The sequence below is a fragment of the Ranitomeya imitator genome, chromosome 10, assembly GCF_032444005.1.
Source record: "Ranitomeya imitator isolate aRanImi1 chromosome 10, aRanImi1.pri, whole genome shotgun sequence".
Classification (NCBI taxonomy): Eukaryota; Metazoa; Chordata; class Amphibia; order Anura; family Dendrobatidae; genus Ranitomeya; species Ranitomeya imitator.
In genome coordinates this window covers 47,096,509-47,115,127 of record NC_091291.1, presented here as the reverse complement: position 1 = coordinate 47,115,127, position 18,619 = coordinate 47,096,509, and positions in this window count along the sequence as shown.

Genomic DNA, 18,619 nt, shown 5'->3' with positions numbered 1-18,619 from the left:
ATTCCTCTTGGAGACCGGCGGCCAGTCTGGAAATACTGAGACGTCTGAACGAAGCTTTATTCTGTTCTGTCAAAGTGTGACCTGTGCCATCCAAGCAGTCCACGCTCGATGTTTGGGTTCGGCACAGACTACTTTTTGTGATATTTTATATGCATTCTCCTGCTTTAGGCTTGTGAATTGTCAGCCCGTTAGAAGGACACAACCGCTTTTGTATGTTTGTTGCTTTTTTGTAAGAGTCTTTACCTTGACAAACCCGATAATTAAATATATTTTTCTTTAATCTGACCTTTACAATGAATGGTTAATGAGTTGTCTATGGTCTAGTCACTATGTGTCCCTCCCATCTACCTGGTAAAAAAGCTGGTGAAGGTAAAAAAAAAAAAGCATTCTGGTCTATAAAACTAATTTTAGAAGAAAATGCCAATAAATCATAAAAATGTGAAGTCAAGGAATGCCAACAAAATATAAATCCCAAAAAGTATTAAAAAAAAAGGAAGATTAGAAACAATTAAAATACTGATGAAAAATAGGAATAAATTTATTGAGCCAAAGGACATATAAATCCACACAAAAGACGAAGTGTAGGAGGAATAACTGATCTGAATAGTATACATGACATAGTAAGGGGTCTGCAAGAATTAATCAGGGTGTCTAAATAAAATATATGATTAGTAGATGAATTAATTAATCAATATCATGATCTAGAATGTACAACACTAATATTAATTATTTTGATCAAAATATTGCCAAAACCCATTTTGTAAACATGATAAACATAATTAGAATTGTGAGACGTGATTAATGTAAAATAAATTGTACAAAGGAAAAGAAATAAACAAGTATAATGAATGTGTGATACAGGCTAGACTGCATAGTAAGAATTATTCCTCTACCACACATACCAATGCGCGTTTCGCAGCAGCTTCTTCAGGGAGCGTAACTTCCATGCTGCAGCAAGTCCACCATATCCCAAAGATGCTTTACCTTGACATGATTGACTATGTAGTGAAGTGCACAAACAAGCTTTGTTTTGTCACTTAGAGTTCAGTGAAAAAACTCCTTTAAAACTAAGAGGGATGATGGTCACATACAGTCATGGCCAAAAGTGTTGGCGCCCTTGAAATTGTTCCAGAAAATGAAGTATTTCTCCCAGAATATTATTGCAATTACACATGCTTTGTTATATACATTTTTATTTCCTTTATGTGTATTGGAACAACACAAAAAAAGGAGAAAAAAAGGCAAATTGGACTTAATTTCAGACAAAACACTAAAAATGCGCTGGACATAATTGTTGGCGCCCTCAACTTAATATTTGGTTGCACCCTTTGAAATAAATAACTCCAATCAATCGCTTCCTATACCCATCAACAAGCTTCTTACACCTCTCACCTGGAATTTTGGAGCACTCTTCCTTTTGCAAACTGCTCCAGGTCTTTCATATTTGATGGGCGCCTTCTCCCAACAACAATTCTAAGATCTCTCCACAGGTGTTCAATGGGATTTATATTCAGTCTCCTGAACTCTCCAGCACTTTGTTGCCATCTATTTCTGGGTGCTTCTCGACACATGTTTGGGGTCATTGTCCTCCTAGAAGACCCGTGACCTTGGACGCAAACCCAGTTTTTTGACACTGGGCACCATATGGCGACCCCCAAATCGTTTGGTAATCTTCATTTTTCATGATGCCTTCCACACAGTCATGGCACCCAGTGCCAGAGGCAGCAAAACAACCCCAAAACATCTTTGAACTTCCACCATATTTGACTGGAGGTACTGTGTCCACCTGTGCACTCTTTTATGTCCAAATAAAAGTATTTAAAGATGTCTTACACTCTTGCCTTACTTCAGTAGAGCTATTATTTTGCGATTGGTTTTTCTTATTTTTTTTGTTTTTTCCTATTTTGTAACATCAATAATGATGTCTGCAAAATACATATTTGGTCCATTAAACATGTCTGCTATCTGACTTAATATGTGTAACAATGTAATTTATTTATCTCTTTAACCGTAGAATGTAAGTCCGCAAGGACAGGGTCCTCTCCTCTCTACCAGTCTGTCATCGTAAATTTGTATACTGTTAACGATACCTATAACCCTGTATGTAACCCCTTTCTCATGTACAGCACCATGGAATTAATGGTGCTATATAAATAAATAATAATAATAATAACTCTTTCTGAAGTTTCAAACCTTTTCTGAATACCCTTCAAGTTTGTATCTTCGACTCCATATTTGTGCTTAGGAATTCATCAAAGTTGTTCACTACACAATTGGCTTGAGGACGTAAACCATGGAAGAAGATCTGTATTATCCAATAATTGCCTTTAAAGAGCATTTTCTGAAGAGTACAACATTGGAAAGAAGCCAAGATGTCTGTTGAAAGCTTCCTTTCTTGGGGAAAGATTACCTTGGTAAACTAAGGCAGGTACAGACGAGTCTTGTGCCTCCTTCTCTGTTTCGCTAACATAACTGGCATCCAACATTATTTCTGTACCTACTCGATTTCTAAGGAAATGTACACATCATGTCTTAAACGTACGGTATGTATTGGTATTTTGTTTCTTCTTGACTTGTTGTCCAGATTGATCCAATTATATCATGAGCAAAATAAATACAAGTCAGGAATTATCAGATCAATGACTTGACTGATGAAAAAAGTGATGATTTTCTGGAGCTTCTATCTTTCAAAAACGTGTGCATTCAATCATACAAGTTAATATATTAAAGGGGGTTTCTCAAATTGTCTCTTGAGCACTAGAGAGCTCTGCAGTCTCTTTACTTCTCTGCTGCTTGGTGGTGTGCACTCCTTTTCGAGTGACAGTTCAGGTCAGGAGCTTAATCCTGCAATAACACAATAATGTTATACCAGTGATTATCCACTCTGTCATCACTGTATTTACATATAAAGATAACAGGACCTTTGAACAAGTAGACAGCTTAAGAAATAAAATCCAGACCTGTGATTGGGAGAACTGCTCTGGAAGCTGTTGCTGATGTTGGCAGGGAGATTGTAATTCTACAGGACAGATAAGAGCACCTTGGTCAGGAGCTGAGATGGATATTAAAAAAATCTACACACCTCTGTTAAAACTCCAGTCTTTTAAGGTGGAAAAAAACAACTATATGTGGTTGTATAAATATGCACACCCTTTAGCTAATACATTGGTGATGCACCCTTTGAATTTATGACAGCATTCAGTCCTTTTGAGCAGGAGTCTAACAGCATAGCACATCCAGAATGGAAAATCTTTGTCGACTCTTCCTCCACTCCAAATCTGCCAGATGGCGAAGTCATCTTCCATGTACAGCGTCCTCTTCATGTCACGCACTTACTTTTCAATTGGATTTGGGTCTGGGCTCTGGCTGGGCCATTCCAAAACTTTGATCTTCTGCTGACAAACTCAATTCTTTCGTTGATTTGGAGGTATGTTTAGGGTCGTTGTGTTTCTGTAAGGAGAAATTCCTCTTCATTTTTAGCTTTTTTAGCAAAGGCCTGAATGTTTTGTTGCAAAATTGACAGACATTTGGAACTGTTCATAATTAACTCTACCTTGAATGAAGACCCAGCTCCAGCTGCCAAAAAAACAGCCCCAAAGCTTAATGATGCCTCCACTAAGCTTCACTGTAGGTATGGTGTTCTTTTGGTGAAGCAATGATGGCTTTGCAGCAACACTACTTCTTGCAATTATGGCTAAAACGTCCAACCTTGGGCTCATTAGACCATAACACATTTTTCTACATGCTTTCAATAGACTTAATTTACTTTTGGCAAAACATAGCCAAGCTTGAATGTTTTTCTTTGTAAGAAAAAGCTTCTGTCTTCCCACCCTACCACACAAGTTTGACAAATGAAAAAATGTCTTTTCATCAATTTTTGAGGGACTTTCCTGTCCCTCAATATGCTGTCACCTGCTGTCAGCATGCTGACATGCTGTGACCGTTGTGCCAAATTTGAACCTCTTCTTAATGACTATCCTGACAGTGTTCCATGATATATATATATATATATATCTATATATATATATTACCTTTAAAATGTTATTTTATCTTGTCCCTGAATGATCATTTTGAAAAATTAGTTTTTATTTCTGTGTTGTAAGCTGTTTAAGGACAAAGGTTTTTACTGCAAAATTAAACTAAGAAAATGCTAGGAAAGTCCTACTAAAATAGCTAAACTTTATATGGGGCTTTTCAGAATTACCGTAAATGATGGCGGCGGTGTACTGACTTCTATTCAACATGAGTTTAACCATGATTGGCTAAATATGAACACAATCACATGTACAATTATAAGATGGTGTTCACACTTATGCTATCACATTATTTTTATTTTCTCCCTCATATTATTTCAGCTTATGTCTCAATGGACTTCTACCAATTATTGCTGACATTATTGGTGGAAAAAAATCTGAAATTATCCTTCTTGATATGATTTTTGATACAGGGGTTTGTAGATTTTAAATATTCTCTGTAACTGTGCTACAGAAGTCAATGTGCAGGAGAAAGCTAACTAGGATGTTAGGAGTTAACTCCTCTCCTGAAATCAAGCTGTACACTATGTACGATAAAAGCTATTGTATCAGGAGAATGATATGACACAAAAAAGCAAAGCATTTGCAAACTTGCTTCTTTTCATGCTGTACAACTAAATAAAGCAATCTAATATGTGAATTTTACTTTCCTGCAATATGAGTTGTTATATTTTCTGAAAATGTTATTCTACCATAGCTCTTCAGATGAATGTTTCCCAGGTCTTGCTAGTATATTTTTTTGTATCAATTAATTATTGTTTTACCATGATTTATACTAAATATACTTTTATTGGTGTATCAAACCATGCATCCATCACATGCAGATGCGGACCATAACATTTACCCCTTAGGTAAATTGTAACTTAGAGAACTTTATATTCAGCTGTAAACAGGTCCTCACCACTCCATAAACTTATTAGTACTTTTTTACACCAGAAATGCTCCATGCGGAGATCTTGATGGAACCAATTTTCACATTCTGTCTGAAGTCTACGCTTTGAAAACTAGAGCCACGGAAGCAACCTGAATACGTTATTTCTTGACTAACAGAACATTGGGCTGTGTTCACACCTTGTGGATAAGCCTTAGACTTTGCAACGTATTATCAGCATATAACTGTACCAATAATATCACATGCTGTGAAGAAAATATCTATGTTTAAAGGAAAACTGCCTGATTTTACTCACCAAACTATTTATATATGACTGTAAGTCCAACATTGCCTTTACATGGCCAGTCCGTTCCTCTATTACTGTGAAATCAGCCTTTGAATTGATATGTAAATGAGGCTGAAGAGCTATGGTAGATCTGAAGCCTCATAGAAAACATTGCAGTAAATATTTTAATATTTAGACACAACGTTATTTCCATTTTTAATTGATCCAATGCATGTAAACTAATTTGTGAAGCATCTTTGCAATTTTTTTCTGAAAAATCTCCTACTATTTTATGTCTATAGATTTAAGCAGTCATATACATCTCCATGGTTACAGACTACAAACTGTGTAGTCTGATTCATCTGTTTGTAGTCTGTAACCATGGTGACCACTCTTGTCCACAGGTTGTGTGTTGTATTGCAGCTCAGGTCCACTTACTGTAAGTGTGCAGAGCTAACCTACGATACTACACACACTCTGAGAATCAATGAAGCACTATTTGCGGAAGAGGCAGATCAAATTTAGCTTAACCCATTCATGACCTGCAATTTTTAATTTCTGTGCTTTTGTTTTTCCTTCCCCTTCTTTCAACAGCTATAACTTTTTACATTTTACATCGACACAGCCATATAAGGGTTTTTTTTTTTGTTTTTTTTTGGGGGGGGTGGGGAAGATTTGTAGTTTTGAATTATAAAATTAATATTAATTAATTAATTAATAATATGATGTACTGAAAAATGGAGTAAACAAATTCAATGAAGGTTAATTGGTGATAAAATATACAATAAATATAAATAAAATATACAATATTTTGAGCGTGTTTTTTGTCAGCTTCAGCTTTTGAGAAATGCCTGGTAGGACAAAAGATATGTGCATGTTACTTCTTTGAAGTGGTTTCTGATGGAATATACTCCTCCAAATTAGTCACTGTCAAATCAAAAGGCTGCACAAAAAAAAAAAAACGCTACGGGGAACAAAATTCTTCCAAATCGCTTAAAAAAACACGCTTCAAACATGCTTCAGAAAACGAAAAACTCCTTCAAAATCTCTGCAAAGAAGGAAAGCATTGCTGAGGCAGCCTCCACTAAAAAAACTCATATTCATTAAGGTCGGATTTTTTCATGATGGGGCGTGGGGTGGAGTGTGAAGGGCCAGATTAATTAAGAGGCGGCTAGGCAAGAGGCGTCTGGAATAAGATTTATGGGGTAAGACACATCATGCCCTGTTATGCCCCCATCCCATCCACTTTGCTAAGCGGCACATGGCTAGGCAAGAGGCGTCTGGAATAAGATTAATGGGGTAAGACACGTCATGCCCTGCCATGCCCCCATCCCATCCACTTTGTTAAGAGGCGCACAGCTAGGCAAGAGGCATCTGGAATAAGATTATTGGGGTAAGACTCGTCATGCCCTGCCATGCCCCCATCCCGTACACTTTGTTAAGAGGCACACGGCTAGGCAAGAGGCATCTGGAATAAGATTATTGGGGTAAGACACGTCATGCCCTGCCATGCCCCCATCCCATCCACTTTGTTAAGAGGCACACGGCTAGGCAAGAGGCATCTGGAATAAGATTATTGGGGTAAGACTCGTCATGCCCTGCCATGCCCCCATCCCGTCCACTTTGTTAAGAGGTGCACAGCTAGGCAAGAGGCATCTGGAATAAGATTATTGGGGTAAGACTCATCATACCCTGTCATGCCCCCATCCCGTACACTTTGTTAAGAGGCACATGGCTAGGCAGGAGGCATCTGGAATAAGATTATTGGGGTAAGACACGTCATGCCCTGCCATGCCCCCATCCCTTCCACTTTGTTAAGCGGCACATGGCTAGGCAAGAGGTATCTGGAAAAAGATTATTGGGGTAAGACTCGTCATGCCCTGCCATGCCCCCATCCCGTACACTTTGTTAAGAGGCGCACAGCTAGGCAAGAGGCATCTGGAATAAGATTATTGGGGTAAGACACGTCATGCCCTGCCATGCCCCCATCCTGACCACTTTGTTAAGAGGCACACGGCTAGGCAAGATGCATCTGGAATAAGATTATTGGGTTATGCCACTGTCCACTTTGTTGAAGCTGAGACAAAAATGGCATCAGAACGCCGTAAGTTGCAACATTTTTGTGTAGCCATGCGTTGAGAAAAGTTTTGTGACGTTTCAAAAAATTTTTGTCAGATTTTTCACATAACAGTTTTGATAAATCAGGGCCATTGTTGGGTGGGCTCATATCCTCAATTGGCAGCCCTCTAACATGGTAACTCATCAATTCTCCATGATTGTGTCATGGAAGAAGCCAATAGGGACTGGCACAGAAGCTCATTTAAATGCAGCGGTCGGACTCGGTGACTTTTACATAGTCAAACAGCAGCAGCAGTTCTAGTAGTTGGCCCATCATAGAAATTTACTACCTATCCACTGACCACCAATCCCATGAGCGGATCTCTAGAGTCTCGAATTTGAATGGAGTGGTGGTCTCGCACGTGCACCAGTGTTTCATTCATTGTTTTGGGGAATGCCTGCGCTCAGTAGTTGGCTTTCTCCATCAGTCCCAGAGGCACAGGATGGTAGTGTGCATGCCACACCGTTGCTTCATTCAGAGGGAAACCCAGAGCCCCGTTCACAGGCCCCTTTACTGAATTAGCCCTACAATGAAGATGAATTACAGTGTTACATTGTCATTAGTTTTGACAAAGTTAAATAATGCAGAAATTGTTTTAATTGTGATAAATGCAGTAACAGGTGTATTGTTCTCTACTATATGCCAGAAAATGAATAAAAAGAATAAACTTCTACAATAAAACCAGAGTTAATTTCTTTTAGTCACCGTAAATTACATGCATGACTCTCCCCATCTTTGAAGCGTGAATGAAAATACCTCACAATATCAACTGTGCCGCATGTAGTGTTCAGTCACCATCACAAACTTGCCTCCGGCCTGATTGATAGGTTCATCGTTTCAAAATAAATGTTTTTTTTCCTTCTGTAGTGTAATAGGTTAGAAATTTGTTCTGCAAAGCTTGAAAGAGAAAAGAAGACTCGCTGAAGTGTTTCTTGCTGCAGCGTTTAGCAACACTAGTCGGACCATGAAATCAGAGGCAGATGGAGTGACTGAAGATTGCAGATTTATAAAGGTCTAGAACATTGCTGGCATAAATATCTAGCATATAGTCAAGCCTAGTGGTAAATGCTTTCCGGAACAAATACCAGGAATTTGCGGATATGCCATATATGATGCTCACTCTTCTTCAACTAGAGAATGTTCAGGGGTGCATCCATCTGCAAAGTCAGTGTATGCAGAAAGTATTAAATGTAAGGATTGCACAGAGGTGTGAATGGCAAAAATACAGATTTGCGTTGTAAACATCCCATGAAAACACAAATGTATTCTCAATATCTCCACTTCTGAACTGCCTTAACTGATATTATTAACCAGTTCAAGACTGGGCCATTTTCTTCCAGTTTTTGATTGTTATGCTGGTGACGTGCACTGGTGGTAGGCGCCATCCTATTCATTGTATGCACCGCTCTGCTTCTCCCAGTAACTGACCATCTTGCTGAGCTGCGTCATGCCAGCACTGCTACATTCTCCAGTTGCCGGAGAGTCTCCACCTGGCAATAGGGAGGCACCACCAGTCTCTGCAGGAACCTAAAATCACTCTAATCTTGCAGAGTTTTGCTTCCCTTGGCTACCCTCTGCCAGCAGTGGATATATTAGGCATCTTCTCCCTTCACATCTTACTTGAATTTAAGCCTGTCTCTAGTTTCCTGCCAAGGTACATTATCGCTTCTTGTTACTGACAGGACTTGTTCTGTCTTAACTCTCTGCTCTTGACCCCGACTTTGTATTCTGATCCTGTGCTGCCCGCCCTGAACTCAGACTTCCTGACCACATCTCTGTATTCACCCTCTGTCCTTTGTTTTGTGCCTTGGACCTTCTGGTCAGCTGCTGTAGGTCCAGGCACTGCCCTGGAGTGGCACAAGGTGACTAGCCTTAAGGCCCTAGCCAATCTGCACCATCGGAGATTGTAGTGAAGACAAAGTAATCACATAGTTATGCCCCTCCATGGTAAGCCAGGTCAGTGGCGCAGTGGGCCCTCACCCACCGTCATCACACACTGACCATGCAAATTAACTTTTTTTCTGTACATGCATTTTAAATAATTGTAAAAATATTCTCGTTCAGATATTCAAGTACTTTTTGTATCTTCTTTTCAAGATATTGTCACGTCCTTCTGGGAGATCTAGGGTTAGAAAATCACTAAGTATTGTGAATCTCAAATCTTCCATTTAGCCTGTGTGTTTGTGTTTCATATTAAATGGATTTTGTTTCCTTTTGGTGCTGAAGAGGTAACGACCTTTTCTATGCTGGTTAGAAACTTGCAGACACATCTCACAGCTGTTCCTGACCTGGTCATTTCCTCTCTTGATAAAATCTGTCCAGACCGTCTCTTCCTCGCCATTGAAAGTTCACTTCCTAGCTCCTTGGAGTTGCTGTGCTGAGTTGGGGATCATTGTTGCGTGCTGGTTTTGGGTGTATGCATTCCTCATTGTCCTATTCCCATTTGGTTTGTACATTCCTACCCTTCTCTATATACCTCTCTACCTTTGGTGAGTGTTTTGTGTTAGTTGCATTTTGTTAACACTGTTGGTCTTACGTGTTTATACACTAGCATTTCTTCTGCCCCAGGCACCATGGGGAGTGGGTGGGGAGAAATCGGGGTATAACAGGAGAACAGTAAGGTTGGTGGCCCAAAGCTCTTCACCTTCAGAGGTACCTTAGGAAGCAGGCATAGCCCTAGGGACAGTGCAAAGCCCCTTCCCTATTTACGTACAGTCACAGCGTAACAGATACACGGGGCTTTATTTCTATGTCACTGTCATGCTTTCTTTTGCATATATCGGGGTGATTCAAGTGGGGAAATTAGCATGTTTTCCCCATGTTTTTTGTATAACCACAAAGGAGCACTAAAATGCCTTGTAAAATGTTATCCAATACCGTGAAAATTATTTTTATATATAGTACATGCTTTTTCTTTTTATTTTACAGGGGACGAACTAGTAACAGCAATTTGGACTTACAGTAGCATTCATATTTATTAGTTTTAATTATTTATCTTTTACCTGCTATTTTTTATTTAGTCATTCATTTTATTTTTCATTTATGTTACACATTGTGCCCCCTTTAATATCATAAAAGACCTCTGTGGGTCATTTCAATATTGAAATATTTTTATTTTCCTCTTATTTCCCCTGTAACTAGGGATGGTACAGTGGGGAAAGAAAGTATTTAGGCAGCCACCAATTGTGCTACAGGTAATGAGGTGGAGGACAGAGGAGCCTCTTAAAGAAGAAGTTACAGGTCTGTGAGAGCCAGGCAGCCACCAATTGTGCTACAGGTAATGAGTGGAGGACAGAGGAGCCTCTTAAAGAAGAAGTTACAGGTCTGTGAGAGCCAGAAATCTTGCATGTTTTTAGGTGACCAAATTCTTATTTTATTTTCCACTGTAATTTGCAAAATAAATCTTGCCAAATCAGACAAGGTGATTTTCTGGATTTGGTTCCCCTTTTGATTCTCATAGTTGTGGTCTACCTATGATGTCGATTACAGGCCTCTATCATCTTTATAAGTGGGAGAACTTGCACAATTGGTGGCTGACTAAATACTTTTTTCCCCCACTGTATATTAGTCCCTACAAGGAAATGCAGCCTCCAGGCTGAATGGCAGAGCTGTCTGGGTCTCCTATGACCCAATAGTTCCACGACCCTCCATATATACAGTGATCACATGACCACTGTGTATAGAGAAGGAAGCGATATCAGCGCTACTTATTACTGTGCACACAACGCTTGTCCAGCATTGCATATAAAGAGATGTAAAATACACAGATGGAAATAAACCATCTCTGCCTACTCTATGGAACTCCAGAAGACACAAAAGAGAATAGTAAAACCAAAAACACTCAGTTTGAAAAAATGTTGCAGTAATCCGCAAGTGCTAGTAAAAGATGTAAAAAACAGGGTATTTGGTTGATACGTTTTTTGCAAAAAATGTATACTAAGCTGCTCTACCAATCTTCACGGTATACCCTTATCAGAGCAGTCCTAACTAATGTATGCAATCCCTATCTGATGTATTTAAAATCCTGATCATCTGTATATAACCTGTGTGAACAGGGTTCAGAGAGGAAAAATCCATGTGTGCATACAGGGTAGAACAGCTATTGTGCAGATAGCCCAAGAGGAGTGGTGGAACTCCCCAGTCTTGTAGACACAAGAGAACAATTATGGAAACAGGAACACATGGGCTACTTGCACAGTGAACAAGTCTGTATGATCATGTTCACACACCACCAAGAAACCTGAAGACACAAAAGAGAATAGTAAAACCAAAAACACTCAGTTTGAAAAAATGTTGCAGTAATCCGCAAGTGCTAGTAAAAGATGTAAAAAACAGGGTATTTGGTTGATACGTTTTTTGCAAAAAATGTATACTAAGCTGCTCTACCAATCTTCACGGTATACCCTTATCAGAGCAGTCCTAACTAATGTATGCAATCCCTATCTGATGTATTTAAAAACCTGATCATCTGTATATAACCTGTGTGAACAGGGTTCAGAGAGGAAAAATCCATGTGTGCATACAGGGTAGAACAGCTATTGTGCAGATAGCCCAAGAGGAGTGGTGGAACTCCCCAGTCTTGTAGACACAAGAGAACAATTATGGAAACAGGAACACATGGGCTACTTGCACAGTGAACAAGTCTGTATGATCATGTTCACACACCACCAAGAAACCTGAAGACACAAAAGAGAATAGTAAAACCAAAAACACTCAGTTTGAAAAAATGTTGCAGTAATCCGCAAGTGCTAGTAAAAGATGTAAAAAACAGGGTATTTGGTTGATACGTTTTTTGCAAAAAATGTATACTAAGCTGCTCTACCAATCTTCACGGTATACCCTTATCAGAGCAGTCCTAACTAATGTATGCAATCCCTATCTGATGTATTTAAAAACCTGATCATCTGTATATAACCTGTGTGAACAGGGTTCAGAGAGGAAAAATCCATGTGTGCATACAGGGTAGAACAGCTATTGTGCAGATAGCCCAAGAGGAGTGGTGGAACTCCCCAGTCTTGTAGACACAAGAGAACAATTATGGAAACAGGAACACATGGGCTACTTGCACAGTGAACAAGTCTGTATGATCATGTTCACACACCACCAAGAAACCTGAAGACACAAAAGAGAATAGTAAAACCAAAAACACTCAGTTTGAAAAAATGTTGCAGTAATCCGCAAGTGCTAGTAAAAGATGTAAAAAACAGGGTATTTGGTTGATACGTTTTTTGCAAAAAATGTATACTAGGCTGCTCTACCAATCTTCACGGTATACCCTTATCAGAGCAGTCCTAACTAATGTATGCAATCCCTATCTGATGTATTTAAAAACCTGATCATCTGTATATAACCTGTGTGAACAGGGTTCAGAGAGGAAAAATCCATGTGTGCATACAGGGTAGAACAGCTATTGTGCAGATAGCCCAAGAGGAGTGGTGGAACTCCCCAGTCTTGTAGACACAAGAGAACAATTATGGAAACAGGAACACATGGGCTACTTGCACAGTGAACAAGTCTGTATGATCATGTTCACACACCACCAAGAAACCTGAAGACACAAAAGAGAATAGTAAAACCAAAAACACTCAGTTTGAAAAAATGTTGCAGTAATCCGCAAGTGCTAGTAAAAGATGTAAAAAACAGGGTATTTGGTTGATACGTTTTTTGCAAAAAATGTATACTAGGCTGCTCTACCAATCTTCACGGTATACCCTTATCAGAGCAGTCCTAACTAATGTATGCAATCCCTATCTGATGTATTTAAAAACCTGATCATCTGTATATAACCTGTGTGAACAGGGTTCAGAGAGGAAAAATCCATGTGTGCATACAGGGTAGAACAGCTATTGTGCAGATAGCCCAAGAGGAGTGGTGGAACTCCCCAGTCTTGTAGACACAAGAGAACAATTATGGAAACAGGAACACATGGGCTACTTGCACAGTGAACAAGTCTGTATGATCATGTTCACACACCACCAAGAAACCTGAAGACACAAAAGAGAATAGTAAAACCAAAAACACTCAGTTTGAAAAAATGTTGCAGTAATCCGCAAGTGCTAGTAAAAGATGTAAAAAACAGGGTATTTGGTTGATACGTTTTTTGCAAAAAATGTATACTAAGCTGCTCTACCAATCTTCACGGTATACCCTTATCAGAGCAGTCCTAACTAATGTATGCAATCCCTATCTGATGTATTTAAAAACCTGATCATCTGTATATAACCTGTGTGAACAGGGTTCAGAGAGGAAAAATCCTTTCCTCTCTGAACCCTGTTCACACAGGTTATATACAGATGATCAGGTTTTTAAATACATCAGATAGGGATTGCATACATTAGTTAGGACTGCTCTGATAAGGGTATACCGTGAAGATTGGTAGAGCAGCTTAGTATACATTTTTTGCAAAAAACGTATCAACCAAATACCCTGTTTTTTACATCTTTTACTAGCACTTGCGGATTACTGCAACATTTTTTCAAACTGAGTGTTTTTGGTTTTACTATTCTCTTTTGTGTCTTCAGGTTTCTTGGTGGTGTGTGAACATGATCATACAGACTTGTTCACTGTGCAAGTAGCCCATGTGTTCCTGTTTCTATGGAACTCCAGTTGTCTCTGAAAGCTAGATCCCTACTTCCTCAGCTACAAGATCGCATGCAGCTAAGCCACTATACAGTAATGTTTTAGAACATCACTAAAGAACAGGAGGTGGACCGCGAGCGCGTTTAAAGTCTATGGTCAGTCCTGAAAAGGTTAAAGAATAGCAAAACTTTGGATATGATGATTTTTCATACTTGGCAGGTATTTTAGTTGCTCAATAGACTCTGGAACAGTAATCAGTACAGCAGACAGGAGCATAAGGCTCCTGTCTGAGCGCACACAGAGTGAGCCATTTATTCAATCAAAAGTATAGGTTTCATAGCTATGTGCTTCTGTCTGCTGAGCGGCGCACTGTTTGGGGATCTATTGAGCAAGTGTAACAAAAAGCCATGATATATCTGGAGAACTCTTGCAGATGGTGCCATTGATGAGGAGAGGCTGTCATCTGCAAGTAAGCCAAAATCAAGGGGAACCAAAGCATGCTGAAAGGTTTGCAGTGGGAGTGATCTCATGTGCTGGACTGGATCAGATGACCCACACGAAAGACTTTCCTGGTATAAAAGCCCTGCGTGCCCAACCATGAGATTTGGCGCCAGGGAAGGGAACCGGGCAGATGTGCTCCAGAAACACTGCTGAGACCAAGGAGACAGGCCTCAGAAGGGAGCCTATACCACCCAGGTGCTGGTCACCACCTGGTAAGGTCTGGATTCCCCAGATGGTAAACCCAAGAATGGATTACACTGGTCAGCATTGGTCAAGCCTCTGAAGCCCAACTATACCTGTCAAGATCTAAGGCCCAGTCTTCTCCATGAGCCTGAGAGACTTCCACTGAAAATTGGTAGGGGGCCGATTGATGCATGGGAGGCTCAATGGGCTTTAATAAACTATGTCAGGAAGAAACTTGTGGCCTAGCGGGAAAACCCGGTGACCCCCGCTAGGGCCAAAGCTTCAGAGAGAACTTACATGGTGAATCCCAAGACTGGGTGCACCACCTTTGTCAAAAGGACAAGACTTTCTTGTTTATTCTAAACCTGTTGTTATTCTCTCTACTGTTACATTACATATCTACTAACAGTTACTGTTGTATATAAATACCATTATATCAACCCCTGGCTGTTTCCGCCTCGTGATCTCTGCTCGTTGCATCCACACACCTGCATTTAATGATCATGGAGGTCTCAGGTCCCAAAACCCTTATCTGCAAGGCAATTAAAGTGGCTGCCAAATATAAAAAATCATACTGAAAGCTTAGTTACACCTGTTTTAAAAAGAACGATCCTTTTAAAATGTCTGTTTTAGCAAATATTGGATTCCCCAAGTAAAAAACAATGCTGAGGCACCTGTTATAAGTGTAACTCCCAAGCAAGGGCTTTATGACAGTCACCAATCTTGTACTGCATTAAACCTCCATTTTCCTTTAGGGTCACTTTGGGGTTCCCATTAGGGCGATAAAGTGATGTGTTGTGCGACACTGAAATCACAGTAACAAATTGCAAAATTAGATGTAATGATTTCCTATGGTGTCACGTTGCAACCTCCAAAACTGTGCGACAGAATCAAAAAAGTTTGCAAATGTGTTGAGAGCCACGCGCGACGCACTTGTCATAGACTTCAATGCAAGTTGCGCCTAGAATGACACTTGTGCGAGATGCAGCATTTGACCGCAGCCTCTCACAGTTGGTACAAAATAGATGAAAGGGGCCTGACAAGCCCCGAACAGCACATTCTGCATTGTCCCAAAGATGGACAGGTAGTGGACAACTCCTTATTAATGACCTCAGAGTGCAACACAGAATAAAAACACATTTATACTTAGCAAGGAAAACTCACTTTCCTTTACGTTCCTTATTGCATCACAACATATGGAGAGCTTCTTCTACCTGTAAGCTGGAAGGACTGGTGGAAACAGGAGTAAACATCTGAACATTGTGTACGGTACCCTAAACTCTTCCCCTGTATGTTTTATCTGTCCTATAGATGCTAGAACAGGCGTTTGAGCAGACTGATGCGGGCCTCATTCAGAAGTCACTGTTTTTCACGTACACAAAAAAATGTGTTATGGATCCGAGTGTTACCAATGTTTGACCAGAGTGTCATTTGGTTTGGTCCTTGTCTCATCAGTGTTTGGTCCCTGTGTCATCAGTGTTTGGTCCGGTTGTCATCAATGTTTGGATCAGTGTGTCATCGGTGTTTTGCCAGTTTGTCATTTTCTTTGGTTTGTATGTCATCAGTGTTTGGTCAGTGTGTCATTTTCTTTGGTCAGTGTGTCATTAGTGTTTGACCAGTTTGTCATTTTCTTTGGTCAGTGTGTCTTCTGTGTGTGACCAGTTTGTCTTTTTCTTTGGTCAGTGTGTCTTCTGTGTGTGACCAGTTTGTCATTTTCTTTGGTCAGTGTGTCATCAGTGCTTGACCAGTTAGTCATTTTCTTTGGTCAGTGTGTCTTCAGTGTTTGGATCAGGGTCATCAGTGTTTGGTTTGTTTGTCATCAGTGTTTGGCCAGTTTGTCATTTAGTTTGGATCCGTGTGTCATTAGTGTTTGGTCAGTGTGTCATTTAGTTTGGTTCTGTGTGTCATTAGTGTTTGATCCAGTGTGTCATCAGTGTTTGGATCAGTGTATCATCAGTGTTTGAATGAGTGTGTCATCAGCAGGGTCGGACTGGAGCACAGGGACACCGGACGATTCTCCAGTGACCTGCTGACAGGTTCTCTTTAAGCCATAAATCTGTCTGGCGTACATTTCTTTTGACGGGGCTCGCTAGACATTAGATGTTCCCCAGTTATCAACAAATTAAGTAATTTTACTGCAGCGAGAGCTTCATTAAGACTAGCGGGCCTCACTTCAGTATTAATGAATCACCTGATTAATTAAGATCAGTGTTGTTAAGACTGGTCTTGATGAGGAGGCGTGCTGGAGTCCAACACTCCTGATCCATAGAGGTGCTGGAGTCCAACGCTCTTGATCCATGAAGAGGTGCTGGAGTCCAACGCTCCTGATCCATAAAGAGATGATGGAGTCCAACGCTCCTGATCCATGAAGAGGTGCTGGAATCCAACGCTCCGGATCCATTAAGAGCTGCTGGAGTCCAACGCTCCTGATCCATGAAGGGGTGCTGGAGTCGAACGCTCCTGATCCATGAAGAGGTGCTTAAATCCAACGCTACTGATCCATGAAGAGGTGCTGGAGTCCAACGCTCCTGATCCATGAAGAGGTGCTGGAGTCCAACGCTCCTGATCCATGAAGAGAGGCTGGGATCCAACGCTCCTGATCCATGAAGAGGTGCTGGAATCCAACTCTCCTGATTCATGAACAGGTGCTGGAGTCCAACGCTCCTGATCCATGAAGGGGTGCTGAAGTCAAATGCTCCTGATCCATGAAGAGGTGCTTGAATGCAACGTTACTGATCCATGAAGAGGTGCTGGAGTCCAACGCTCCTGATCCATGTAGAGGTGCTGGTGTCCAACGCTCCTGATCCATGAAGAGGTGCTGGAGTCCAACGCTCCTGATCCATGAAGAGAGACTGGGATCCAACGCTCCTGATCCATGAAGAGGTGCTGGAATGCAACGCTCCTGATTCATGAAGAGGTGCTGGAGTCCAACACTCCTGATCCATGAAGAGGTGCTGGAGTCCAACTCTCCTGATCCATGAAGAGGTGCTGGAGTCCAACGTTCCTGATCCATGAAGAGGTGCTGGAGTCCAAAGCTCCTGATCCATGAAGAGAGGCTGGAGTCCAACTCTCCTGATCCATGAAGAGGTGCTGGAATCCAACGCTCCTGATCCATGAAAAGGTACTGGAGTCCAAAGCTTCTATTACATGAAGAGGTGCTGGAGTCCAACGCTCCTGATCCATGAAGAGGGGCTGGAATCCAACGCTCCTGATCCATGAAGAGGTGCTGGAGTCCAAAGCTCCTGATCCATTAAGAGGTGCTGGAGTTGAACACTCCTGATTAGTGATGAGCGAATATACTAGTTACTCGAGATTTCCCGAGCACGCTCGAGTGTCCTTCGAGTATTTTTTAGTGCTTTGAGATTTAATTTTTATTGCCGCAGCTGAATGATTTACATCTGTTAGCCAGCATAAGTACATGTGGAGATTCCCTAGCAACTAGGCAACCCCCACATGTACTTATGCTGGCTAACAGATGTAAATAATTCAGCTGCGGCAATAAAAACTAAATCTCCGAGCACTAAAAAATACTCGGAGGTCACTCGAGCATGCTCGGGAAATCTCGAGTAACGAGTATATTCGCTTATCACTACTCCTGATCCATGAAGAGGTGGCGGAGTAAGGTTTCTGGCTTAGGGAATACCACAGCTCACCATGAATTAGACAAGCTCTGGTGTCCTGCCTCAGCTCCAACTATTCTGTGGAAGCTGGAAAGTACTGACTTCAAAATGCCAAAAGGCTCAAAATTTTGGAAACAATCTGAGTTTCGCCAATATTTTGTGACTTTTCAAAGCTTATTCTCAATTTTTCAGGCATAAGAGCTTTACTTACAGTGGGGCAAAAAAGTATTTAGTCAGTCAGCAATAGTGCAAGTTCCACCACTTAAAAAGATGAGAGGCATCTGTAATTTACATCATAGGTAGACCTCAACTATGGGAGACAAACTGAGAAAAAAAAATCCAGAAAATCATATTGTCTGTTTTTTTTAACATTTTATTTGCATATTATGGTGGAAAATAAGTATTTGGTCAGAAACAAAATTTCAT